The 27,909-nt window shown below is 36.2% G+C and overlaps 1 protein-coding gene and 1 long non-coding RNA gene across 4 annotated transcripts in view; one reads left to right on the top strand and one right to left on the bottom strand.

Annotated features, from left to right (window-relative positions):
* The window catches only part of LOC127538136 (uncharacterized), a 45,817-nt gene extending 33,598 nt beyond the window's left edge, over positions 1-12,219 (bottom strand). The window contains exon 1 of the long non-coding RNA XR_007947683.1: positions 11,023-12,219. This is a non-coding gene — a long non-coding RNA (uncharacterized LOC127538136). The remainder of the gene's footprint in view (positions 1-11,022) is intronic.
* Positions 12,220-12,611: 392 nt separating this feature from the next.
* Positions 12,612-27,909, top strand: part of KMT2E (lysine methyltransferase 2E (inactive)) — an 81,918-nt gene continuing 66,620 nt past the window's right edge. Inside the window, exon 1 of one of the 3 annotated variants that reach the window (XM_051961700.1) lies at positions 12,612-12,840. The gene's annotated coding sequence lies outside the window, so the exon portion shown is untranslated. The remainder of the gene's footprint in view (positions 12,841-27,909) is intronic. The other 2 variants (XM_051961699.1, XM_051961701.1) reach the window with 2 other exon arrangements.

Below are 27,909 nucleotides of genomic sequence, written 5' to 3'. Positions count from 1 at the left end.
CTTGGAAAAATGTTCTATAACTTGGCCCCAGATTAAATGCTCCTAAGGAAAGATATAAAATTGTTATCTTCAGCACCTACAACAAAAGCAGGCACTGTGCTAACAGCTTTACAAATGTCTCCTTTTGATCTAGTTGGTATGTCAGATACTAAACAAAATATAATTAACGAACAATCCAAAATGTATTTGCAACATATTGCTTAGAATGACCAGTTGTGAAATGAACTAAACCTACCCCATTATTTTTATTCCTGGATACTTAATTGCAAGTTTAAATATAAGTAGGTTTGTATTGGCTTGGAACCCAAAATCACGATCCCTAAATAATAACACTGTCTACTTGGGAAGTTTGAAAGTTACCATGACATTTATGTCATGGTTGTTGATGCACTAGCTTGTTTCATTGAGCTCTCTCTACCTGCTTTTTATTGTATTTCTAGGATTGTGACTCCAAGGGGAAAAACACATTTAGAAGTAAAGGTGAAATTAAAACAAAATACATCACAGGGTTTTTTTTTCCTCTCTTACATTACACTGTTTTTACTCTCTTCCACAGTTGCAAAGCATATGTTTTAATTTTGGCTAATAAGCATTCTAAAAATGTTTCTTTTATAGAAATTATGCTTAAAGAATTCCTAACTACCCAGGGATTTTTGGTAAGCCAAAAATAACTATCAAAAACAAACAAAAATCTATAAAAGACTACCAAGTCTTCTATCATAGGAATGATGACAGAGGACATTATGGCTGTCCTGACTATATATTATACCAGGCACTTTAAATACAAGTATGCATAATACTTTTTCCAGTGCCTTCTTAGTTAAGATTCAATTCAAGTTAAATCTGTTTCTACCTCCCAAAATATAACTGGTACTATTCAATATTTAAAACTGAGGAAAATGAAGAACTTCTGCCCAATAAGTTAAATGACCTAACTAGATAAACACTTTCATCAACTGCTTTGATGTTATGGTTTAATCTCAAGGTTCACTTACTGGTCTTTTCTCTAAAGATCATATTGATAAGGAATACTGTTATTTTCTTTCTCCCAAATTTAACTTTCAGAAAACCTGAAAGGGGCTCTTTAAATCCTGCTAGTAAGGAAACAATACAAAACAATGAGAGCAATGACAATGATAAAAATAAAATCTTTTGTGAATATCTTCATACTCAAATTCAAATAAAGATTTTTGTTACAAAATGGTTATTTTTGTGCCTTTTAGTATTTTTTTTTTTTAAACTTTCAAAGATCTCCTTTTAGGGGTAGTGCCTAAAATTTTTAAAATTAACAATTTGTTCTCCTTTAACAGATTCTAATTAATTCGCTAGGATTCAATGGATTATTTTGACCTTTGTTCCAAAGTCATAGCCTAGCCTAGAAAATTGATTAAAGATATAATCATATCTCACTGAAATGTTGATTAGGCAAGTTTCTGATCCATTTGCTTAAAGGGTTGTGTAGATAAGATTTTAAACCTTGGGCTCCTTCTCCAAAGAGTGTCAAGCCAAGACAGAATTAACTACAAATTGGATCTTGTAAAAATGGTCATGTGTGGGGACTTGATTTCTGAATTTCCTTCCAACTCTGACTGATATTCTAAGTCCTATCTTATTTTATAATGCTAAGAATAGTAAAAGCACAAACTTTTACAGAGGAGATAAAGCTTGAGTTGAATCCTGAATGGAAGAAAAAGACTTCAAAGGCTGAGGTGTTGAGGATCTATTATAGGCATGGTGAATAGGTTATACAAACTATATTCTATAAATGACAAATGAATAATGAATATCACAATAAAATGGATTTTGATCACTGATAGAGTAGCTATGACACTTGGACAAAAAAAATCACAAATGGTTGGGAAACTGATCCTCATAGAGACATCTCTTTATTACCTTTATACTTTACAAACTATTATCCCTTACATTTATTTCACATAGCTTACAAACATGGCAGTACTATAACAATCTGTTATTCCTCCCACTTAGGGAGTTATCGTCCAACACTTTTCCCCCCAACATCTATACTGATGTTACCTTAACTGAACAACCTGGAGAAAATGAAGGTTTACTTTAACATTTAATTTATTTATTTAATTTCCCCCATATATTCAGTGTACAAATAATACTTTATTCCTAAAAACTGATCTTTTAATTTATTCAAGTGCCATATCAATCAAACTATAAAAAATTTTATAGAACTAAAAAAAAATCACAGAAAAATCATCAGAAGAAAAAAATGTCAACAATATCAAAGGAATCAACAAGAAAAACAAAACAAAACAAAACCCATGAAGTTTTTAGCAGCACTATATTACAAAGCAGTAATCATCAAAACAATCTATTATTGGCTTAGAAATAGAATGGTGGATCAATGACATATACTGGTACACAATGCATAATAGTGAATGACCATAATCTGGTTTTTGACAAACTCACAGAGATGGAAGATTTTAAGAAATCACTTTTTGACAAATATAACTGGGAAAAATGGAAATTAAAATTAAGTAGAATGCAACCAAGATCAAAAGCAAGAAAATGGGGAACTTTTTTATATCTAATTTCTCAAATGTATATAAAACTGAGTTAAATTTATAATACATGTCATTCCACAATTGATAAATGTTCAAAGGATATATGAACAGGCAATTTTCAGAGAAAGAAAGCAAAGTTATCTAAAGTCACATTAAAAAAAATGCTTTATGTCATTACTGTTTAGAGAAATACAAATGAAAACAACTCACACCCATAAGATTGACTAATATGACAAATATTGGAGGGCATGCAGGAAAATAGGGACACCAATGCATTGCTAAGAGTTCTGACGTGATCTAACCTTTCTTGAGAACAATTCCCTTTCAACCTTCAATACCATTTACTACCAAAGAAAAAGGAAAAGGACCTATATGCACAAAAGTATTTATAGTAGGTTTTTTGTGTGGCAAGGAATTGGAAATTAAGGGGATGTCCATCAACTGGGGAAGGGCTGAATAAGTTGTGGTATATATATAATACGATTGTGATGGAATACGATTGTGCTATAAAAGAAATGATGAGCAGGACACTTTCAGAAACTTGGGAATAAATGGACAGATGCAAAACGAAAGACCAGAACCAAGAGAATATTGGACATAGTAACAACAATGCCATATGTAGATCAAATGCAAAATGATTTAGCAAATTGACTTGACAAATTATCCAAAACCAGTCCAAACAATTTATAATGAAAAATGTATTAGAAAAAACTAATAGGATCGAAAAGCATATTGAAACATACTTAATTTTTATTATCTCAGTTTTTTGGTCTGTATTTTGTTTTGCAAAAGAGCTAACATGGAAATGTTTTTGCATGATTACACATGTGTATTTTATACCAAATAGCTTCATCTTCTGAAGGTGAAGGAAAAATTTGGAATTAAAAAACCCCAACTTAAAAAATGTGCATGTAACTAAAAAAATAAAATTAAACAAAACTTAAAAAAAAAGTTCATCTTTTGGGTTTGGGGGTAAGACATAGACATAATTTCTTTGGTGTAGAGAATGTCCTACCAATATGAATTCACAACTGCCATAAAAATTAATTTATAGAGCTGCTCAGGTCATTGAGAGGTTAAAATCATTTTAACCGGAGATCAAAGAATTAGAATGTATAAAAAGGCTAGAGTTAAATCCAGGGTTGATTCCAAGACTGGCTCCAAAAAACTATGGCAGATACTATCACTTTTCTCCCAATTAGTCTTTTGTCTCTTTTATAAGATCATCATCCATGGCCAGCCCTCCCCCACCCTTAAATCAAATCCAAAATATAATTTCTATATATGTCCCAAAATCTACATATTTGACCCTTATCCACTTTAGTGAGTATGTCTCGACCCTGATGTTCCATAGGCATCTCAAAGTCATTGTTCTTCTCCCTAAACCATCCCTCTCAAACTCTTTATTTCTGACTAGGGCTCCACCATTCTTCCAGCCACTCAGGTTTTCCATCATGGGCATCATTCTTAATTTTTTGTTTTCATTCCTCGTATCTGCACAACTGCCAAGTTTTGTCAATTATAACTCTTAACTCACATAATTACACTATAGTCCATGTCTCATCACTTCTCACCTCAATATTACAGTAGTCTAACTTAAATTGCTGCATCCATCCCCTCCAAGCTAGCAAACAATGAATTGCTAATATTCTTAAGTTTCCGTCTAAACACATCACTCACTGCCCAACATGCCCAACAAGTTTCAGCAGTTCCTTATACTCTTAGGGATAAAGCAAACTCCTGTTTGGAATGTAAAGTTTTTCACATTAGTAGTTCCACAGCCTATCCATGAGGAATGCATTATTCCTTAGGCACTAGGGGAGCCAATCAGAACAGGCTACTTCTTGCTTATTTCTCTAAAGATAGCATTTCATTGCTTTCTTCCAAGTCTCCCACACTTTCACACAGAACACATACCCCCTCCTCAGAATTCTTAGTTCTCTTCAGGGCACAGCTTAAGAGCCATCTCCTTCAAGAGTTCTTTCCAAACTCCCCAACTTAAATTGTTGCCTATCCCTACACACCGGGTGTATATACTGTTAATCTATATGTACTTTCATCTCTGATTATGGATCCTTATAGCAGAACTATAAACTTTCTAAGAGCAGAAATGACTTGGATTTTGTTATTCATTTTGAAAAGGTCCAACAGTTTAAAGTGTTATCTTCTCTAATTAGAACCAGTAATTTTTAAAAAGCCAAATTATATACTAAGGTCTCAGGTCAGTCAGCTTTGAACTGAGGTCTTCCTGACTCCAGGGAGTCTATCTTGTGCTCTATGCCCTTGTGTATGTTTCAAACCTACATTTGAGGTGAGGATCTGCTTTTCACAAGATTTATGAGTTAAGGAGACCTCAGATCCTATCTGTTTTAACACTCAATTATACAGATGAGGTAACTGAGGCCCAAGTCAGTTAAAAGTCTAGCCTGTCACACAGAAATAGAATTTGTCTACTGCTGTACAAGTAGGCATATAGACAACAGCCAGGTGCGAATGATTGCAGGATTCAAGACAGAAACATTGTAAAATATAACTAAAAATTAGTTTCACAGCATTTCACTACAGAGCCTGGTAATCCCCACATTTCTTGACTTAATCACCATCACAGCAGTGATTGAACCCCCCCAGAAAAAAGTCTCTATTTTCCTTTTTGGGAAGGGAATAAACTTTTAGTTATACAGAGTTTGATAAATTATCAAAGTCATCACAATATCACTGGGAAATAAAATGGGACCGAGCAAGGAAGTTAGTAGTCAAAATGGTTACAGACATATGAGTGTTGCCTCAGATAAAATGAGACTTGGGAAAAGTCTTAAGCTTTAAAAAGGCCAAGGAATCCGCTGCATCTAGTGCTACTGGTGACTTTGCATAGCCCCATCTCACTTAAATCCAATTCAATAGTGAGTCCCAGACATCACCTCCCCAAAATCACTGTCCTCTGAGAACAAAAGACAAACAACATGGTTCTAAATATATTAGAATGCTTCTACCTTTAAAATATTAACATTGGGTTACTAACTATGGAAGGAACATTAGGTCAGGTAACAATAAAGTGAACAATGGCATTATCAGAACAGATAATTTAGATGAATTGATTTTCAAAGATTATGAGTTTGTTTTCACAATGTATTATGAATTGTTAGCCAAAGGTCCATTGTGGATAATAAAGTCCAATGAGCAGCCAGAAATACAAATCATTATTTCAAGAGGGAGGTAAGATTTAAGGAGTCATCTGCATAATTCAAAACAAGTTCAAGCAACTACTATGTCCTTATAAAACCAGGGCCTAGATTTGCATTTTCAATCTGCAGAATATTAGGAACTCTAGTGATGAAACCCAGTCCAATACCCATTGAAACTTTCTCTCTTAAATCAGAATTGGAAAGAATTGCCCTATAACACTAAAAAAAATTAAGTGCCTTGCTTAGGGTCATAAAGCCAGTATATGTCAGGAAAATTTGATCTCAAGTCTTCCAAGGCCAATTCTCTTGTGTGATGCTGCCTCTATATTAACTATTATTCCCAATGTTAAATAAGCAGCATAATGCAGGACACAGTATAGTCAAATGCACATTGACTATAAATGTTATTCTTACCCCCATTTTATGGAATATAGGATATGAAGAGCACTCAAACTTGCCCAAATTCCAAAACTGTAAATCCAAGACAAATTACTTAACCTTAGTTTTCCTCATCTGTAAAATGGGAATACTTACACACTATCACTATCAAAGGCCATTTTCTCCTTGTGATCAAAGTGTGATAGGAGTAAATTTAAATCGATACCAACATTTTAAGAATAAACACTCATAAAAATGTACAAAAGCACATGGCAGCTAGGTGTGAGTAGAGCACTGGGCTGTAATTTCAAATATGGCCCTACTTGTGTGAGTCTGGGCAGGCATCATTTTTCTCAAATAAAACATGGTAATTATAAAAGTACTACTTACCTCTCAGAATTGTTATAAGGATCAAATATGAGAATTGCAAAGCATTCACAATACTGCTTGGCACATAGCAGGCATTACATAAATGGTTATTCTCTTTTCCTTTCCCATCCCATGGATTAATCTCAAGCTTAAAGTTTATTTTTAAACCTTTATGTGACCATGAAATTTGTGTTCATATGCATTCATATATGTATATACAGATATGTACACACACACACACACACACACTCCACACAAAAAGAGTTTTAAAGTCAATTTGGCCTGATATGATTTTGTCATTGAAATTCTAAGAGCTTCAAGAAGGGAGGAAATAGTCTATCAAAAATGTAAATTTACACAGTATCATCTAAATTATTTATTATGGTTATTTTGGAAGTAGCATGGCATAATGGTTAGAAGAACCATTTCTTCTAAAGAAGGCCAATCAACATATGTAACTTGATGAAATCACAGATCAAGAACCTCCTCCTTTCGTCCAACTTTTAAAAAGTGCCCTAACCATTAGATCATGCTGCAAATTATTTGCCTAATTAACTTAACAGAAGACTACCATACTTTACTTGTTAGCAGAGTAAAGGCTTAAATCATTTATCTATTACTATACAAAGGGACAAATGCAGTAAAGCAAGTGTCTAAGTGTCAACAGATCTTAGGATTGCATCCCTTAAAAGTATAAAACATGATGAGTTGTTAAAAGTCAAAATCATGTTTAAGATGGCAATTATTTATATACGCTTAAGAATACATAAACACACCAATTACCTACCACTTTCCTTTACTCCATCTTAGGTAAAATCAAAATGAGTCAATATCTCCCAAACACATCTTAAATTCCTTTACTCTGGATTAAGAAATTCTCCATTAGCAGGATCCCTCCCTTTAACATTTCTGTTAAAACTTTATTAATCCTATACAAATGACATCTCTTCCATGACAAGCTAGTGGCTTTAACATCACAAGCAGTACTTTTATTATAGTTATTATTCACACCTTTATCTCCTCTAGGGACTTTAAGTCCTTGAGGCCTAGAATCTAGTCTTATTTATTTTTTTTTTTTTAAACTATCCCATCTGCTAGCATTCACTTTACACAAATTGGTTAACTAAGTAAATGTTATAATGGGGAGGAGGGGGGAAATCAGATGGGATGATTTTATTTTAAGCAAATTCTAAATCTTTTAACAGTAAATTTAAATGGCACAATTACAACAGAATTGTGAACAGTGGGATACAACAGATGTATAGTAATGACAAGGTATGCCTAAGAAAGCAAAGGAGAAAGGAATGAGTTGAATAAGCTAGCTCAAACGGAAGGCAAAAATAATAGAACACAGGCAGGGGCAAATAATAAACCACAATCACAAGGCCTTTATAAAGATTTTGCAAAATGCTCTGCATGCATGATCTTATTTGAGCCTCAAGTTAACTTTGAGGAACACTGAATAAAAATAAAGCTAAGAAAAGTTAAAATGATTTGTCCTCCTTTACAAAGAAAGCTTTTGGGTGAAGATTTGAACACAAGTTGAACACTACCTACGCATATGACCTATTTTTATAAAACATTGTTTTGATAATTTAAATTGGGTTTCACTGGGCAATATTAGGTCAGATATTACCTGCCCCCATTTTTAAAGATGAGGAAATCGACTCAAGAGAGGTCGACTGACTTGCCAAAGAACAAAAAAAGTCTTAGATTATCGACAAGTTTCCTACCTAACCCTCTTTTTCGTTTAAAACAGAGATCTGCATGTCTATATTAAAAAAGAAAGAAAGAAAACTTTTAAGAAATGCAAGCAGAATTATTAGAATAAAGCTTTTAGGAAAAGAGGAGGCCCACGAGGACCAAATCTCCCTTCTCTCACCACCTTTCCCCCAAATATTAATTGTATAGCCATGGATATCCAATTAACATAGTAAGTGCCTGGCCTGGAATCAGAAGATCTGAACCAGAAACTTAATAACTGTGTGACCCTAAACAAGCCACTTAAACCTTTTTGCCTCAGTTTCCTCAGTAAAATGAGCTAGAGAAAAAAAAGGCAAAGCACACTTCAGTATCTTTGCCAAGAAGAGGTCACCATTTGTCAGACAAGACTAAAAAGATGACCAAATGAGATGTGGATAAAGTAATTCATATAACTGAACAACATCTTATGAGATTAACATAGGTATGTTTTAAATGTATTACTACTGCTGGGATGATTACAGGAAATAAATTGGTTTGATTTTGAAGGTTCCATTTTATTCTTTCATGGCAATTCAATTTTAGTCTCATACTATCTATTAGCTTGAAAGAGTAATAACCTACAAAAAACAAAACAAAACAAGAGGTTAATCTGGATCTAGCCTTGTTTTTCAGCTAGCATCATTAAGGCTTAAAGTTATTCTGAAGATCAGCCAGGTTTCACTTAGCAGCTTCTCATTCATGGCTTTATAATTTCCATTTTCTATACCCTGTAGCAGAACTCAAGGTTATCTGGTTGGAGCTGTAACAGAATAAGTGCTATTTAAGAAACGTGATTTTAGAGAAATCAGAAAAGTCTAAATTTCACCTTGTGTGCTTAAACTATTTTCCAAATCTCTACATATTAACAACGTACAGTATGGAAAGGAAGGGGTTGATATCCAATGGATTCAAGAAACAAGACAAAGATAATCTTTATGAAATTTAGAGACAGCCTATGTAAACACCTGAAACTCCCTGACCTCACCCTCCAGTACATAGATAATACTGAGCTCCAGTATTTCTGATATTAAAGCTATGCACTATTTTATCACTACTCTGGATCCAGGCTACAATTTTAACCAACTAATATTTTTAAAAAGCATTTTTCTTTTAAGTCCCCTCTTAAGACTAACTCTTGAATGAAGCTTTTTCTCAACTATCTTTAGAGTCCTTGTGTAGTGGAAAGCATTATCAAATTGCAATCTGTTAGAAATGTCTAGTTTTCCCTCCCAAAGTTAAGAATCACTTCAATTTTTTCATTTGACTTCTGATAAGTGACACAAACTGGAGAGCCTAATGAGTGGGTTATGTGTTTCTACTGTAACACTATTCACCTGGTATTCAAACATGTTATTCTAATATAAAAGCTACACCCCAAATTTATTTATTCAATAGCATCCCTAGCATTATTTTGTGTATAACTGATTAACATCATCACTTAATGTAGTACAAATGCATATTAAGAGTTAGAGGTTAACCAATACCAAGCTGCTTGCCATCATACAAAATTTCTCAAAACAGTGACTAATTTTGGCAAGCTTTTTATAACACAAAATAAAATTACTAACTCTAAATCTAGTAAAGCTATTAATCCCTCGGGAGCTCTAGAACTACCATGGACAACTCACCCATCAAATTAAACCTCTCTTTCAATGTTGATTTCAAAATACCAACAGTGTGGCAAGACTAGTCTAGACATGCTACCATAACACTTAAGTTAAATGATTTTCAAATCTTTCGAAGTGTCCAAAATACACAATGTATAGCACTGTTGAACAAACAAGGGCAAAATTACATTCGGTTTTATTTTAAAATTCTTACGATACAAAGAGAACAGACATTATCATCCGGACAATACTACTACTGCTATTTAGGCCTAAAAAAAAAAAAGAAAAAAAAAAAAGAAAAAGAAAAAAAAAAAAAAAAAAGTTCTGCTTCTCCCAAGCTTTGAAAAAAACAAAACAAAACAAAAAAAAAAAAAAAAAAAAACGGAAATTAAGCCCTACCATTCAGGGATCATCTAGACCCCACCCACGTTTTCCCCTTCATATATATTCACAAAAGGGAACTCAATTATTCAATTATTCCACAAACACAATTCCATTTCTCGTCTATTTAAAGTTTTAAAATTTTAATTAGAAGAGACAATGCATATTTCCTTCCCAACCCCTCATACTGCTTATTCAATTTTTTAATCCCTTGTAAACCTGTCAAAAGTTACCAGCCTAACCTCAGGAACTTCCAATTCTTTAGAAAAGGAAAATAAAAGCTTCAAAACGGGTCTTGGTGCCAAATCGAGTCTTGCTAGCAACTGCAGATTATACTTCCCCCACAGATTACCGACACTCACAGGGCCTCCCGATTTATGTAACCACTTTGGAAGGAGAAAGATATAAAAAGAAAGTGGAGCGCCAGAAATTCACCTCGTCCAACAGTAGACACACCCCAAGAGGGTGGTGAGGCCAGGGACTTTCCCCCAAGGCCTGTAGAGGCTATACTGTATGGGGGAGGGGAAGTTTTCTCCAGCAGTCATTTCTTCCTCTTTTAACCTCGGCCACTACCACCATGATCTCCTCCACCCATTTCTTTTCCCCACCCTTCCCCCATCCCTAGTTTGGATCTCAGCCAAACCCCACAGGAATGCAGCCCGGTCACATGCGCTGCGGCGGCGGAGGACGCGGACGTGCCGCTCCCCCCGCGCCCCAGGGAGACCCAGCGCCATCTTGCCCTGACGCAGTTACAAATACAACGGGAGAAAAGATGCCTCCACGTCCTTGCTAGTCCCTTAAGCTTCGCAGAGGCCGAGCCGGGGCCCTCACCTCGCGGGGGGCCAGGAGGAACCGGTCAAGGAAGAGGCTTGAGGTCCCCATCGCCACTGTTTAGATCTCACAACGACCGCCGCAGCAACCGTCGCCATCACCACTTCTCCCTTTCTCCCTCTGCACCAGCCTCCCCGGACAGCTCCGGCCCCGCCCGCTGCTGCAGCATGAGGTCATCACCAACCAATCAAACGCCACCTGACTATATAAACTATACGCTGATTGGCTACACCGACTGATCTGACTCTCCCCACCTCCGCTCCCCAAGCTCTCCCAGGGTCGCTACCGGGCGAGGCGGAAACCGCCATTTCAAGGAGAGCACCCCCACCCCCACTCCCGACTACAGGGGCCAGCGCCGCCCAGTCCCTGCGGCTCCAACGGGGAAGCCCTTGTGCCGCTCCCTGATTTACTCTACCTTTTGTCTAGATAATCTACACTTGCCCCTCCCTGCTTGGACCCTAAACCTAGTTCAATCACCTCCACACACCGGGATCCCCGTTCCCCTCCCCGCACACAATGTCCAGTTGGCGGGCGGGGGAAATTAACCCCGAGGGGCCGAGAGGGAGGCAGCAGCGGCAGCACCGATGGCGGCGGCTTTTTACCCCGAAACACGGTGGCAGCGTTGACGGTGGCCGTACTATTCTTGCAGAGTCTCTCTACCCCCTGGTCTCTTCCTTTTCTTTCTCCTCCATCAAGACAGCTCGAGACCCAGCCTGCTCCGCTTTTATCCGGTGTCCGGAGCTTGCGCACTTAAGACTCCTAAACCCCATCAGCCCCTAGTGGGCATCGAGTGAAACCCCAGTCGGGTTCGCCCTTTGCCTAAGGCCGGAAGGGGGCGGAGGGGGAAGGGGAGAAGTGAGAGAGCCCGAGCTGCCACCGAGGAGGGTGGGGAACTGGTACACAGTTAAAGGACTGTGAGACGGTGACTACCGCTCCCGGAGGCTACTCAGACTTTCCTTCCACCCAGGCATGGTAGTTTCCCATTACCCTCTCTACGAGTGGCGGAAGCTTTGCTATCTCCGGATCTCTTCCGGGAAAGACGCTTTTTCACCACCCTGAATCTTCTCCCTCCTACCCCCTCCCCCACCTCTCGCCTCTAAACAAAAAAAGCTCTCCCAAATACCACGATTGGTTTCGAGTAGTCAACGGCTGCACCAGCTTTAGAAAAAGCCTTTCTTGTTTCTCCCCCAACCCCTCGACCCTACCTCGAAGCCTCAGTGCAACGGACGGGGCTGACGGCCGCCCAAAAGCAAGATGGCGGCCGCCGGCTTCGTCCCCTCCCCCCATTGCCCCTGCGGAGCGGGGCGGGCGGGCCCCGTGCAGCTGCCGCCGCCGCCGCCACCGCCGCCGCTGCTGCCGCCGCCGCCGCCGCGGCCGCGGCCGCCATTTTCCTAGAGCGAGAGGCAGTGACACTGAGCGGGCGCAGGGGGCTGAGTCGGAGACACCGCCGGAGCCCGGGCAGCGGCAGTAGAGGGGGTGGCACAGACACTGAAAGCAGCCGGGCCGCCGCCGCTCCTTTCCTGCTGACTGCTTGACTGCCCCCGCTCCTCCCCTCCTCCTCCTCCTCCTCCTCCTCCTCCTTCTCTTCCTCCTCCTCCTCCTCCTGCTGCTTCTCTTCATCCACCTCCTCCTCCAGTCACTCGTGAAGAAGAGCCTGCGCTGCCACTTGGGGAGGGGGTGTGTGGAGCTCCGTGCCGACTACCCCGCGAGTCCGCAGTGGCCGCCGCTACCGCGGGGTCAGGTCGCGGTCGTCTGGAGAGAAACCTCGGGGGTCGGTCCAATAACGGGGTTCGGGTGCCTGGTTTGTGAACATCACAGGTCAGTCCTGGGCTCCATGGAAGTTCACGGGGCTGGGGGGTTGAGGAGGGGGAGGTTAAGTCTACCAGGAAGAGGAGGAAGAAGGGGAGACTTCATCTTCATCCCACCTGGGGGTCCCCGGCCTCCTGGGGTGGAGGATGCGAGACGTTGCTGGTTCTCCGGAATTTACTCTCCTTCCCCCCCCCCCTCTACAATCTCCCCTCCCCCCGGAAAGGGAGAAATATGGCGGGGTTTGAGGTTGGGGAAGGGGGAACTGGCAGTTAAACCCCCTTGAGTGTGAGAGTTGGGGAAGGAGCGCACTCCCCTCACAGGTAGCGGGCTCAGGCCCCCGGGATGCGGAGGGAGGTAGGGGACTGTTTAGTTGGGTTTGTATTGGAGCTGCCAATTTTCCCTCCTTCCCACCTGCATCCTTTTCCAGTTTTAAAAACAACATAGGCCTTATTTTCCCTTACCAATTCTTTAGGATATATTTTTCCCTTATTCGGGTGGAGGTGGGGGGAGAAGTGTGGAAGAAAGCCTTAGGGTCTGGGTTGTGTGTATATGTATGTGTCCCTGTGTGTGTATGTGTGTGAACGAGACAGATCCTCGCCCCCTAGGGAAGAGGGTAAACCCGCCCCTATGGTAGTCCACCCTCCCTCCCCCCCCTCCCCCGTACCCAGCCTTCTTTCCAGTCCCCTCCCCCCACAAGCCTCTTGTTTTATCCTGTGTTATGTTAAGGGCATACAACCTACAGTATGGCAGCTTTTGAAAGAAAGCTTTTTGAGTAAAAAACAAACACAAATCCTTTTAGGAGCATATAGGAGAAACAAACGGTTTACTATGTTGATGTTAAATGACGGGGATGGAAAAAAATTTCAATTTTCCATCATCCTTTCTTTCCTAAAACTCAATTTCTATTTAAACTAGCCTTCTAAATAATATAAACAGTGCTAAAAAGGAAAACTCCGTGGCTGTCTGGAGTGGAGTTTCTGCTGTTTACATCCTCTAAAAGGAAAGAATAATATAAGGTGGGGGTGTTGCAGTCTTTCTGAACAGAAAGAAGTAAGATGTATTGAGCCATAAGGAAGAGACATTAATAAATTGTATGAAATGCTGCACTTTTTAAGTTAATTTTATATATGTGAAGTAAAAACTGCAATTTCCCTCTTTTGTCCTTTAGAGATTCTAAAAATGGCGGCCCCAGGCTGATGTTGTGGTAATCTAATCAGCTCGGGTCCTCCACACCCCATGCAGTGCGTTTGTCTGCAGCATGTTACTGACTTATGTTTACATGAAAAGATTAGTTTTTTCCAGTTATGTACAAAAATGATTCTTTTGCATAAAATCACAATGCAGTATTTCAGAGGATACATTTTGTTGGTTACTCATGAGAGAAAAATAAAATGACACCACTTTTGCCCCCGAAATCGAATTCAGATAGCCTTAATAGTTTCTTTACTAGAGATGGGAGAGGCACATGTATGGCAATATTTTGTTTAACCTTTTTGGGGGGAGGAGAAGAACTACAAACATATATCTCAGTCACTTTGCTACTAAAGTGGAAATAGAGATTGTGTGAAAAGTATCTTTGTTACACATTTTCATTTAGCTAGATATTCCTTTGATTATTTTAATCTTGAGGAAAATGTTATTTCCTATCTCACTCCTATTGCCTGAATTTATAATGTCGGCTGCATTTCAGGGAGATATACAATTTGTTTAAATTTGTTACTTCATCTGGTGTAAAAAAATGTTCTAAAATGTATTACAATTTTTTTCACGTAGCATATTAGACAACATTTTATGCAGTTTTAATTGTGTGTTTTTTAAACGAAACTTGGTCTATTTTAAATGAAATATTTGAGCTGTCGAATCAACATCATTATCATATAAGTACAAAAATAAGGTTTTAAATAATTGGCATTGCATTCTGGAAACCTCAAATTTGGAGTCAGAAAAAATAGTAAAAATTTTGTTCTCCCTCCAACTTGTTAAATGTGACCTATCATATAGTCCTTATAAGAATGCTAGCCACAGCATAACTAAATGCTATAAATTATTGGTATTTCAGAATCTAATTGGAAAGAAAATCATGGGGTTTCTTTGAAAGAATTTGTGTTCACCTTATTTCTAGAACTGAAATATTAATAAACTTTTGGACATAAACTAAGCTATCCTGAGACAGAAAGATGAGCATTTTTAACTAAGCTCTATGAGACTCGTAATGCCCAGTTTCCCTCTAAATGATCTTATTCCATTATAAAAATAATGATTTTTAATGTGTTATAGTTATAGTAAATTATTTTAAGTTACATGGTCTGGATATTAGGCCTGTTTTATTTACAGACCAAGAAAATGTCTGAGGGTTCCATAGTGTTTCTTATGTTAATATTTCTATGAATGGTATTAGATGGAAAAAAAAAAAAAGGCAGTAAACACAACTATAATAGTTGTGAAACTGAAATGAATTTATGAAGTGTAAGTCAAAACTCCTTAGAAGAATAGAACTTTTATGTTTAAAAGATTCTTGGATGCTTTCGCCTTTATAAAATATCAGGTGATTTTATGTTTCCATATTCTTCATTGGCAAATTTCCAAGACTTAAAAATCTTTCTGCTTTGTAAATTATTTTATGCTTATTCAATTGGCAACATTTAATTTTGGTTGGATAGGTAATTGAATTTTGTGGATCCTAGGATGGTTGCTATTTCAAACCTAAGCACGGGTCTTTGTCTTGTCTTTTTAAAAAAAGGTGACCTTAGTCATATCTAATCCAGGTGAAATAATTTGCCATCATTTGACCTGAAGTAAAGAGACAAAATGTTGCATGCTATATGTTACACTGAGGTCTCAAAGCTAATGACTTAGCTGTTGACGTTTGTTGTAATATATAAATTAGAAGAACAGATTTGAGATTTTTAAAAAAAAAAATTTTTTTCTGGTTTTCTCTGATAATCTTATTTGCAAATTTCTGAATGATAATTCTTATGTGTCTTAATACTTAAGAATATCAGACATCGCAATGGATCTTTCTTTGTTCAGGGACTACCTGAAATGTAATGTATAACTACAGCTGTAGCTATTTAGCTATGCCTGTGGGACTGTATTATTTTCATTTGGAGTAAGGGCTTTTTAGAGGGATTTCTTGAAAGGTTAGGAGGAATTAACTTGTTTCTGGTGTTGAATGTTGAGACATCTGATCCATGGGAAAAATAAATCAGAGTATTTCTTTAGTTAGAACATTGAGGCAACGAAGTTTTAGATGTAGTCAGGGAAGGTTGGTTGGAATACTTATTTATTTATTCTACTTAAGTTAATTTTCAGAAAAGTTGGTTGCTTTAATAGATATGATTTGTGTATTGTGTTGTATTTTAATTCAGTTTTAAAGCAAAATCTCAAAGAAACAAAATAGACTTTAGGAAAATCTGTATAAACTTTCTTGAAGTTAACAATATAAATTCCTTTTGAATCTTAATTCATCTCTGAATGTTTCTTTACTTCTCATCCAAGTGATCTCACTACCCCAACTCTACCCCCCACCTGGCAAAGTGCAACAATATAAAATGTTCTGTAGCTTTGGTTTCTTTTATACTTTTACTACTTACCAACAATTTGGTATGTGCCACAGTAACTCTCTTAGATTTGCTGGATTCAGATTTGAAGAATTTGAAAAATAAGAAATTGACTTAATGATACTAGGCAGAATCCTTCCTATCCGTTACTAACCTTTTTTATTGAGGTACAAAGGAAAAGAAATGTTATGGAACCGGCATTATTTGTATTACAAATATGAACTTAATTTCCATTGACATATTATATCTGTTAATAAAAAATTTTAAATCAGTTTTTCTTAAAAATCCTAAAAGAATAGTATTTTTAAAAGCCAAGTCCCTTTTTAAGCCATCCTTCCTATTGCTGCCCTACTAATCTTTTTACTAATCTTAGAGGAGTCATGATGCTCCTCTGTTTAAAAACCCCTCCCAAGCTCTCTGCTACTTCTGATCTACTATTTGTGTATCTTATCCCTCTGATTTACTGTAAGCTCCATGAAGTCCCGGATGATGTCCTACTTGAAGTTTTATGACACACACAAGGAATTGTGATAAGTGTTTGCTAAATTGTTTTTGGATTTTTAAAAATGCAGTGCTATACAAAACAATAAAATTTAATGTTTGTTCACTATATGCTTACATTTAACAAATGACAATAGATTTACATTACAGAACTGCTTAGTAGACACAATTCAGTTTACTTAAATGTGTAAAAATTAAAAATCAACAAGCATTGGTTAAGTTCCTTCTGTATAGCAGGTTAGGTGTTAGAGATATTGCTACAAAAAGTGAAATAGACTGTACTCTCAAGGAACTTATTATGTGGGGATAAAACAGGTTGCCCCATAAGTAAAGATTATATACAAAATAAATTCACACAGTGATGAGAGAAGGAGAAATGGCACATTAATAGCTGGGAAAATCCAGAGAGCTCTTTTGTAAGGAAAGAAAGAAAGTAAGCATGTTTATATAGCATGTGCTATTCTCCATTATCTCATTTGAACTTCATAGTAACTCTTCAAGGTAGGTGCTGTTATTAACCCTATTTTACAGTTAAGAAACAAAGAGGTTTAGGTGACTTGCCCAGAATCATGCTCGTGTTTGTGGTCAGATTTGAACTCAAGGTTTATGTATTCTAGATTACATTATCTAGTGGGCACCATGTGTCTCTTAAAGGAGGTGACCCTTGATGCTATACTTTAAAGAGAGGTAGGTGTTTCAAGAGGGAGAAGATTCTAGACTTGGAAACAACCTGTATACAATGGCATGGATGATGAAGATAAAATGCTAAGTTTGTCACAGCAAATAGGACAGATTGGCTGGTCAGAAAATGTGTGAGGGAGAATAATGATTGTGCTTCCTCCTCCCCCACCCAATCCCCAATCATGCATTCTTTTTTCCATAAGTAATTTTATGTAATACCCATTTAAACAACCACATTTAAGTTTGGAATGTTAGTATGTTAGCAACTATAAGGTTTACTGTTTTGTAGCAAGGCACTTAGAGAATGTGACTAAAGAGACTTTATTTTAAATGTTTGTAGAATCATTGAAACTCTCAGAGAGACAGTGTGATATAGATATGCTGGAATCAAAATCTTGACGGTCTTGGTATAAAATCATGTCTCTGACGCTTATACTTTCTGCTTCTGAGCCTGTTTCCACATTTATAAAACAGGAACAATAATAATTATAATATGAAATTGTGGGGTTTTTGTAAAGTTGTTATTCATTCTATATTTTCATGTAATAGTAACAGATTTTCTGTCAAGAAAAAAATTTAAAAAGATATTAACCTCAGAACTATGTGCCAGATGCTATATTCAAATTAAAAGAGTAATTTCACTTTTTTGTGAAACTTACATTTTTGTACTGAAAATGTTTGATGTTTTAATTTTTATGAGGGAATGCAACATGATAGGTCTTTTTTATATAAAAATTTACTTCAGTGTATTAATTAGGAAAAATCTTTCATTTGATGTAAATAGTATTTTTTAAACTGAAAAATTGATTTAATGTTAGCAATTTAATAACTCTTAAGTTAATTTTATTCAAATTTTTAAAATACTAAATAGATGTTCAAAATGATACATTGGAACTGCCCTAAGAGGATCACTTGTCTTGTAAGAACACTAAATACATTTTCTAGAATATTTCATATATTAATCTAAGAATGATAGCTTTCAGTAATTTATAAATGGGAGCTAGGCAAATAGTAAGTGCCTTGAACTTCTAAGAGAGCTTCCACTTGGACTTTTGATTCAATCAGAAAAGCCCATATTTATTTAATGAACTGACACATTTTCTGGGGTATATACATAAATAAAACTATTTCTTTCACAAACTCAGGGTAAAACTTTTAATTCTTTTTCTATGTATATGATTTGGGAATTTACAACTCTAACTTTTGTTTATTTTGACACTCATTTAGATTAAAAAATAGTGTTTCTTTATAGCTCTACCTATATGATTTTCTTGTTAGTTACTCAGATTTCCATTGTAAGTACTTGTCTTCATATTGCCTGCCACTTCCTTTTCCTGGGTTTTAGATGTAGCTGCTTCCTTGTTCTCAAAATCGGAAAGAGGGGTCAAATGTGTCCGAAGAGCATTCTAGAACTGCTCCATATATCTTCACTACCTTACTACTAGCTTTATCAATGATAACTTTTCAGTAAAAGTAAAACTGAGCCTGATCCTTAGCATTTATAGTTGTTTGCTTTTGTTACTATTTTACTCTTTGGAATGTGTTACCTTTTGGTTAAAGAGGAGAAGGAGGGGAATTACTTCACTGAATACATTTTTCCCAGACCTTAATAGAAATTTATATGCTCATAAACAAATGTATCACATAGAAATTAATAGATTTCTACTCTCTTTTTGCTTAAGGTAACCCTTTTCAGGAAGCAGCTACGTGTTCTAGTGGAGAGAGCATTGGGCTTGGAATCAGGAAGATTCATCTTTATGAATAGTCAAATCTGTGTGACCCTGGGCAAGTCACTTAATCCTGTTTGTCCCAGTTTCCTCATCTGTATAATGAGATGGAGAAGGAAATGGCATACCACTATATAGTAGTATCTTTTCTTTGAAAACCCCAAATGATCACAAAGTTAGACAAAATCTGATGATAAACCCTTTTCAGAGGAACCTTGGTATTGTTGGTATGGACATTTCTTCCAGTCACATCAAATTCTACCACTTCACAGTTAAATAGAATTACTGGGGATGAAAATATCAAGTTGTGACCAAAATGAGGGTGATCTCTTTATGTTAGCTGGACTGTTTGGTCCTCTGGTGACAGGTCTACAGTTTTTCATTTAACCAACTTTAACAATTGGATTTTTTTAATATTTGGGCTACAAAGATTTCAGTTTTTTTTTTTCAATGTGAAGAACAAACTCACATTTATCACTTACATAGGTATAGTGAAATACATTTACAAATTAGCAAGGCTTTGCTTTAGTGAGGGAGAGAGTATGGTAGCCCAATGAGGACTAAAGTAGGGAAGGGATCTCAAGCCTTTAGGGACCCAGTTAATCTCCTGTCCAACTGTTTAACTACTAAATGAGTACTTTGGACAAGTATTGTGGAAGTTAGGAGGCTAAGCCCCATAACTGGTATGATTAATACCAGTGAGACACTGTATTTGATTAATACAGAGCTGGTCTTGAAGGTAGGAAAACCTAGGTTTGACTGCTATTCTTAACATATACTGACTCTGACCTAGGCAAATAATTTGCCTGGAGTATTATGTATTGTAGAAGAGATGCTAACTTCACTTCTTCATCTGGGAGTCATAGATTCCCAGTCTTTGTCCTATGATCAAGGATATCTTTGTGAAGTGACATGGACCTTAAGGATGGATTAGAGAGCAAAACAGGGAATATCCTAGGTTTTATGGCAGCATGAAAAAAGATGTAGCTGAAATTTGAATAAGGTGTGTTGAGCCTTAATAGAGCAGAATAGTTGTTGGGAAATAGTGAGATGAGGATTTTACCCTCCATTTAAGAATTTGGGTGAGGAGAGTAGCATAGAGAGGCTGATGATTAAAGAAATCAACTTTTTGGTATTATTGATTGGAGAGGCAAAAATTTAGAATTTTGTAATAGTATAGTCTCAGGGCCCATACTTGAGGTTGTCAAAGTGAAAAGGAAAGGAATAGAGGAAACAAACATTAAAAACAATGGATAAGACTTACACCAACTTATTAAATATTAGAGAAGCTTGGTTAGGAAAATAGAAGTATCCAAAAATTAGATGAGATAAATGGAATGTTGAATAGAAAATAAATTTCTTTTTTCTCATATGGAACACCTTACTGTGGGATTTGGGTTAGTAAGTTCTGAGTTAAAGAAGAATTAAGAAGGGAAAAAAAGTAAAGTAAGGTTTTACCTCCAAGGAAGTTGGATGAGCTCTGATTGTTATGCAGAGACATTCAGAGTAAATTTAATCAGTCAACAAGTAACTATTAAATAACTAATATGTGCAGGGAGTCTCCTCTCCACTTATACAACCCTTATCTTTTCTGGATTATTGCAAGTTTTCTAATTGGACTCTGTTTCAGTTTCTTCCCATTCCAATGCACCCTCTATTCAGCTGCCAAAGTAAATTTTTTTTTTTTCTAAAGCCTAGTTCTGAAATTTTTTAAAACAAAAGATGGCTTATGGAATAGGGCAAAGAAAGGGAAATGAAGATGCAAAAAAAGTTCCTGTGAATGACAGGAAGGGGGAAAAAACATTAGTGTAACATTTAGGGTCTTAAGTTTTCTTTTTAGAGACCTTTTCCACACTCTATATTATATTTACTAATGAACAATAATAAGGGATAAATAGGGTCAAAGAGTGATTTTGAGCTCTCTAAAAATGAGCCTTTAATTTAGACTGGAAATCTCAATTAGTCCACAAATGTGAGTGCTAAGTCAAATTTAAACAACAGCCACAAGAAGGAAGATTGCTACGTAGAATGGCTATGTTTTTTAGGGCCTACTTTGATGTAGTCTTTTCTGCTACACTTCTTTCAGCCTTGTATTTTCTTTCAGTTCAAAGGCAGGACCAGCAGTAGTGATTACTTCCTAGATACATTAGGCCATATAGCATGTAGCAATTGAAAAGAACTTATATAATGTCCTTAACTGCTCAGTAACAATTTTTTAAAATTTTTGTCCTTAAGTGCCTAGTTCTGATGTCACTTTATTCCTGGCCTGTTTTCAACTTTTCCAATATTTGCTTTTCCTCTCCAACCTAATCCTTGCCATTTCACTGGCTGTCCCCTATGCCCAGATTGCTCTCTACTCTTATTTTTCACCTCAAAATTTCCCTGACTTCCCTTTAAAATAAGCTTATATCTCACATTCTACAGCTGCCTTTCCTTTTGAGATTCCCTTTTACTGTGTATATCTTGTTTATAATTATTTGGTGTGTGTTCTCTCCCCCACACCCCCAATTATTTGAGTTCCTTGAGGACATTATTTGACTTTTGTGTCCCTAGAGTTTAGCATAATGTGTATACTAAGTTGTTAATGTTTCTTTACTGACAGAAATTTTTTTTTTTTTCAAAAGATAGAGGCAAGAAAGTTTGATTAGGATTTTCAATCTTTAATGCCCATTGTCTTATCTCTTTGAGTATATTCTTGATCATTATAATTGCTTTATATTCAGTTTATTTCTTAGTTCCATTGTAGTCAAGTCATTATGCATATTGTTTTCCTGTCTATGCCTACATGCCTACTTCACTTTGTACCAGGACATAGAAATCTTTCCATGCTTCTCTGGATTTTTCATGTTCATCATTTCATAGAGGAAAGTAATGATTTCCCTTCCCACCCTGGCACCTCAATTCAATAATTACCTTACCAAAAACTACTTTTCAGTTTGATTATATAATATTCCCTAAAGGCAGTATCTTGTGGTAGATAGGATACTTGATTTGGAATCTTGAAGACCTAGGTTCAAACCTACATTACACACATAATTAGTTTTGTGCCAAGTTACTTAAGTTCCTTGTATCTCTGGATTCTTTGATATTTTCTACTTTCTATAGTGCCGTTAGACTGGACTTACTGGGTGTTTCTTAAAAATGACATTGCAGACTCTTGTCTATCTTTGCACTGGTTGCTTCTCATTCCTGTGAAGTACACTTTTATTTCCTATTGTAAAATCCCTAGTTTAGAGATAAAAATCTTAGCTTAAGAGCCACCAGTTGTAGGAGTCTAAAGCAGACCTCTTCTTTCCTTTTATCTTGTGTTTATTTTGTATAAACTTAAATATGCATATCAAAGAGAATGCATAGCTCTTTGGCAAATGACAATTTGTACTGGTACCTGTGTGTATATGTACATATGTATGTATGTATGGGAGGAGGGAAGGACTTCATTTAGAAGAACTTTTTTTTTTCTTTTTGCTGAGGCAGTTGGATTTAAGTGATTTGCCCAGGGTCACACAGCTAGGAAGTGTTAAGTGTCTGAGAGGAGATTTGAACTCTAGTGCTCTATCCCCTGCTCCACCTAGCTGCCCCCCTAGAAATTTTAAGTACACTATGCTGAGTATTAGGGGTCCAGATAAAAGCAAGCAGGTTAGTTCCTGCTCTTGAGTAGCTTTCATTTTAAAAAGAGATAACCTTTAAGGAGGTGGTATATCCATGTAAGAAGTGTTTTGAATGGAAAAGTCAGAAGGAATGATGATTGGGGCCAATAGGGCAAGTGAGCCATATGTCCTTTCCAGGAGTGATGTTAGTTTGATTACTATTTTCAGAGCTAGAATTAGAAAACATGGAAGATGGTCAAGAAGTGATATGGTAGACCTGGTTCTTGCAGGAATAAGATGCATTTGTTTCTAATTTTCCTCATCCCATTTTCTTCCTTTCCCTTCCTATACTACCCTCTCAGTATAAAGGGTAGCTTAATCATTTCTGTAAAAATTATTATAAATCACAAAAGAAAAAATATGGGTTGGATCAGGGTGTATATTAGCATAAAATATGTCTAGGTTTGGGATTTTGGATTTTTTTTCTATTTGTTTTAAGGGCAAGTTTAAAAGCTGAATCATTCTCATGCTTAAATCTTAATCCTTGGTACTTGTCACTGGAAAATAGACTTCTTCCAGGTCTTTAACATCAACTTATTTCTAATCTCCTTCCTGTGGATTTAGCTGGTAGGGCCTTTTTGATAATATGACCTTCAGGAATTGGATAACATTTTTCCTTCAGTCCATGGTATTGTATTTCTTGCCTACGATATAGGACTGTGAAGTTAGAAAAGTCCAGGTTGGTGTTGTCTTCTGTTTCCCACCATTCTCCAATCTTTCATTTTTGATGACAAGTCCTTCATGTATAGGATTCACTTATGTTTTTTATTTCAAATTGTACCTCTATCCATTATATAACACACCATCTTTCTCATGTTTATATGTTCTACTTACCTCCCCAGGTTGTTGTGAAGAAAGCATTGGTAAAACTTGAAGCAATGTAAAAATGTGAAGTATGTCTTGAACCTAACCTTCCTGTGGCCTGCCCTACCTCCTATTCCTTGCTTGAGCTGAGTTGACAGACAAGCCCTTGAGCCAATAAATGCTTCTTCTTGAACTCCTAATGTTTCCCTTTTTTTAGCTTGCTGAATCATGGACTATAGTGTTTTTTTTCCCCCAACCCCTTCTCCCTATAGATTACAGAGATTGGACATAAAGCAGTAAAAATTCTCCTGCACACTTTTCCCCATACTATCATTTATACTTCTCCCCTCCATAAACATCTTCCCTTCTCCTCCCCCCCTCCCCCCCCCCCCCCCCATCTAATCAGGTAGGGTCATTTCAGTTTAAAGCTCTGTCACTCATTCTAATTTTAAGATAAACCATCTGAAAGATAGTTTTGGTAATGGATCAGTTTGGCAAGGTAATTATAGAATTGAGGTGGCAGAGTAGGAAGGGAAATCATTAAGTTGTCAAGAGGCTTCATAAGAAACTTGCTGTAAGGCATTCTTGTTTCTATGGAATTAGCATATCTCCATTCAACATGGATTGATTTCATTATTCTTTAAAAAAAAAGAATATCTTGATTTAGTATTATGAAAAATGTTTTGTAACCTTATTTTCAATAGAATATATTCTAAATAACCTAAGAATTCTGCAAAATATTTATAAATCATTGGAATTTAGAGCTAGAATGGACCTTACAAATTGTTTAGTCTAAGTCCTTCATTCTACTGGTGAGCAAACTGGGCCCTAGACAAGTGAATTGATACACACACACACACACACACACACACACACACACACACTTAAGATAAAGTAATTAGATGGCACAATGGATAGAATGTCAATCCTGAAGTCAGGAATACTCAACCTTCCTGAGTTCAGATTTGGTCTCAGACACTTACTAGTTGTGTGACCTTTGGATGTAACTTGACCCTGTTTACCTCAGGGTCCTCATCTGTAAAATGAGCTGGAGAAGGAAATGGCAAACCATTGTTGTGTCTTTGCCAAGAAAACCCCAAAATGGGATTGTGAAAAGTTGGACATAACTGAACAAGAAGAACCAGATTATGGAGAATCTTATATACTGAGATGAATTTTATAGTGGTGGAACCATTGTAGGATTTTGAAAACAACGTGAAAAAATGGGTTATTTAAGGAACATTAATAATGTGCTAGAGATGGTTTGGAGAAGAGAGTGACTGACTGAGCATTGATAAACTAGTTAGGTTATTATTTGAACCATGACAGCAACAGTATTTCAGTAATTCTGAAGGAAAAATCATTTGTTGTATTTTTGGTTTGGGGGGGAGGGGAAAGGTGGGGTAAAAGGGAAAAGTGATGATAGTTGACTTTTATAGATATTTCTTAAAGTTTTAAAGATAATTAAAAAAAAAAACTTGATTCTCATGATGACTTTGTAAAGTAGGTATGCATTACTATTCCTTATTTTACACGTGAAATGAGGTTTAAAGGTTGTCACTCGTGGTCATACAATTAATAATTATCAGAGAAATAATTGGAACTTAGCCATTTCTAAATCCCAAGTTATTGAGATGTCTGAAAGAGATCAGTATTCATTACCAAATGAAATAATATTTGTCTGGCACTTTGCAAACTTTAAAGTGCTATATAATTGCTTGCTATTCTTAGTTCCTTTATAATTTTTCATGTATGTTTAGATCTTGGATCCACTTCTATAACTTATTGCAGTATGAATCAAAATCAGTTTTTTACCATATAATCTGCCTGATTCCCCAAAGCTTTTTGGTTTAATTCCCAGGGTATTTTTTTTAGGGAGGAAAGATCATTTACCTTTTTGCACTTGATTTATGAAATGCTAACCTCTTATTGACATATTTATTTAAATGAAGATATTTAGCCTGTCTCTAGTTCTTATAGTGGTAGTTTTTATGGTTTCAGATAATGTACATCTGAACATTTCTAATTATTCTTTTGGGCAATTTTTTTTCTTTCCCTTTGTAGCTAAATTATGCTAATTTGCACAGAGGAGTTACCTATGGAACAGATTTGTCATGTTTAAAAAGGTGTCACATTTTAAGTTTCAAAGTAATTTCCTTTTAGAAATTTAGAACTTGTTCTTATAGAATTTGTAAAATTGTTTCTTATTAGGGTTTTTTGGTTAAATCCCTTAAACATTTTTTAATTTGAAGGGAAATTTAGGTTATTGAAATATGAGTGCTCACAATATTCCACTAGTCACTTGTAGATAGCATTATGATTTTAAAGCTTTATGGTCACCATTTTTATGTGAAAGTGTAGGTATTCATACTAAGGTATATGGATTTTATTTTTTAAATTTAAAGTGGAACAGTAAAGTGTTCTTTACTTAAGGTAGAACACATTAAAGTACATGTTTGGGCAATAATACAGTATAGATTATTATAAATAGAAATAACAAAAATGGAAAAATATAAATAGAAAAGATTTTAGATATTTGTTTTTATATTTCTTAATTTCCCCTTGTACCTCATTTTCACTTCTCACAAGAATTGTCCTAATTTTCAAACCTCAACATTTTAATATTTAAAATGTTTTGAGATGTTATATGAATTGTAAATTAAATTATAAAGTTTTGTGCTATGAAACTTCTGCTGGGAGATTAGCTCTTTTAGGAAGTACTTTAAAATCTAACTTTGGCAAACTTTTGGTACCAATTTTTTCCTTCAGTTTTAAAGTCTGTGATATCTGACTTCCTGAGAACATTTAATTTTATTTCACAAAAACACTGAAGAATCTTATATTTTAAATTTCTTGAATTCAGTAGAAAATATTAATATTATAGCATGGACTCTTTAAGCAGAATGTCCATATGAATATTAATGAATTTTATCTGTTAAAAACCAAAGAGCTTAGATATTTGATTTTTTTTTTTTAAACCAGCTCTTTGGTCATGGTTTAGCAACTAGAAGTTCCTAAAAATGTATACTTAGTTCATCAACCCAGCTTAGAATGTAACTATAAACTAAGCATGCTGAGTGAAGCACATTGAATAATCTAGCATTCTTTTAGTGCCGTCAGATCTCATTAGGATGATGGGAGTCCCGAAAAGCCATAAGAAAAGTGACATGTCAATAGTCTTACTCCGGCTATTCAAGTTAGGGGTTTGGGGCATATATAGCAGCATGCATACTTTCCTTCCAGAAGGTACTTAAGTCTTTAACTTAACCTTTCTAGGTTCCTTCATCATAAAGAAATCTGGCTTTGATAGATAGTGTGCCAAAGTGCTGAATTGCTCTGTAATGACCCTTCTTCCTCCTTTTTCTCTATCTTTTGGATAGCCGTAGGTGCTAACAGAATTTTTGGATGTAGTAAGTTCTTTAGTATACTTTATCACCTACCAGATTTTTATCCTAGGTGGAATTTCCTCTCAATTCTTATTTCTTTGGTATCCTGTTAGGTTTTATTGAACTAGCAGCTAAGTACTCAGGAAGTAGTGTATTAAACTACATAACTAGGAAAGTGATAGTGGGAACAGTCTTAGGAATTCTAATGGTGAATTATTTGTTTTCCAAAGGTCTATTAAATATGTACCTAGACCACTGCTTTGTTGGAATGAGCCATCTAGCATCGTATTTGCAGAGAATATTGAACTATTTTGATAAAAAAATTTTTCCTTTTAATGCAGAAGTTTAGTATGAAAAAGGGTCTTTGGAGATCAGATATTCTAGCTAATTTTCCTAGGATCTTGTGTCTTTTTCTTTTGTTAATTCATTTTGCACCATAAAAAAAAAAATCACTGTTAATTACATATTATATATGATACCTACTTTAATCCTCAGTTTATAAGAAAATCTGTTGGTGTGTTAGCATGTCTTTTTTTTAACTTTTTTTTTTTTTGGCTGAGGCAATTGGGGTTAAGTGAGGGAATTGGGGTCACACAGTTAGGAAGTGTTAAGTGTCTGAGACCAGATTTGAACTCAAGTTCTCTTGACTTCAAGGCTGGTAGTCTATCTACTGGGCCACCTAGCTGTCCCTTGGCATGTATTTCTAAAAATTGACTTTTTTTTTCTGGAATTCACCTAAAAATGCAATGAGGTCATTTTCTAATGAATGGCT

This window comes from Antechinus flavipes, chromosome 5 (genome assembly GCF_016432865.1).
Source record: "Antechinus flavipes isolate AdamAnt ecotype Samford, QLD, Australia chromosome 5, AdamAnt_v2, whole genome shotgun sequence".
Classification (NCBI taxonomy): Eukaryota; Metazoa; Chordata; class Mammalia; order Dasyuromorphia; family Dasyuridae; genus Antechinus; species Antechinus flavipes.
The sequence above is the reverse complement of the archived record's forward strand: the minus strand, read 5'-3'. Positions and strand labels throughout refer to the sequence as shown.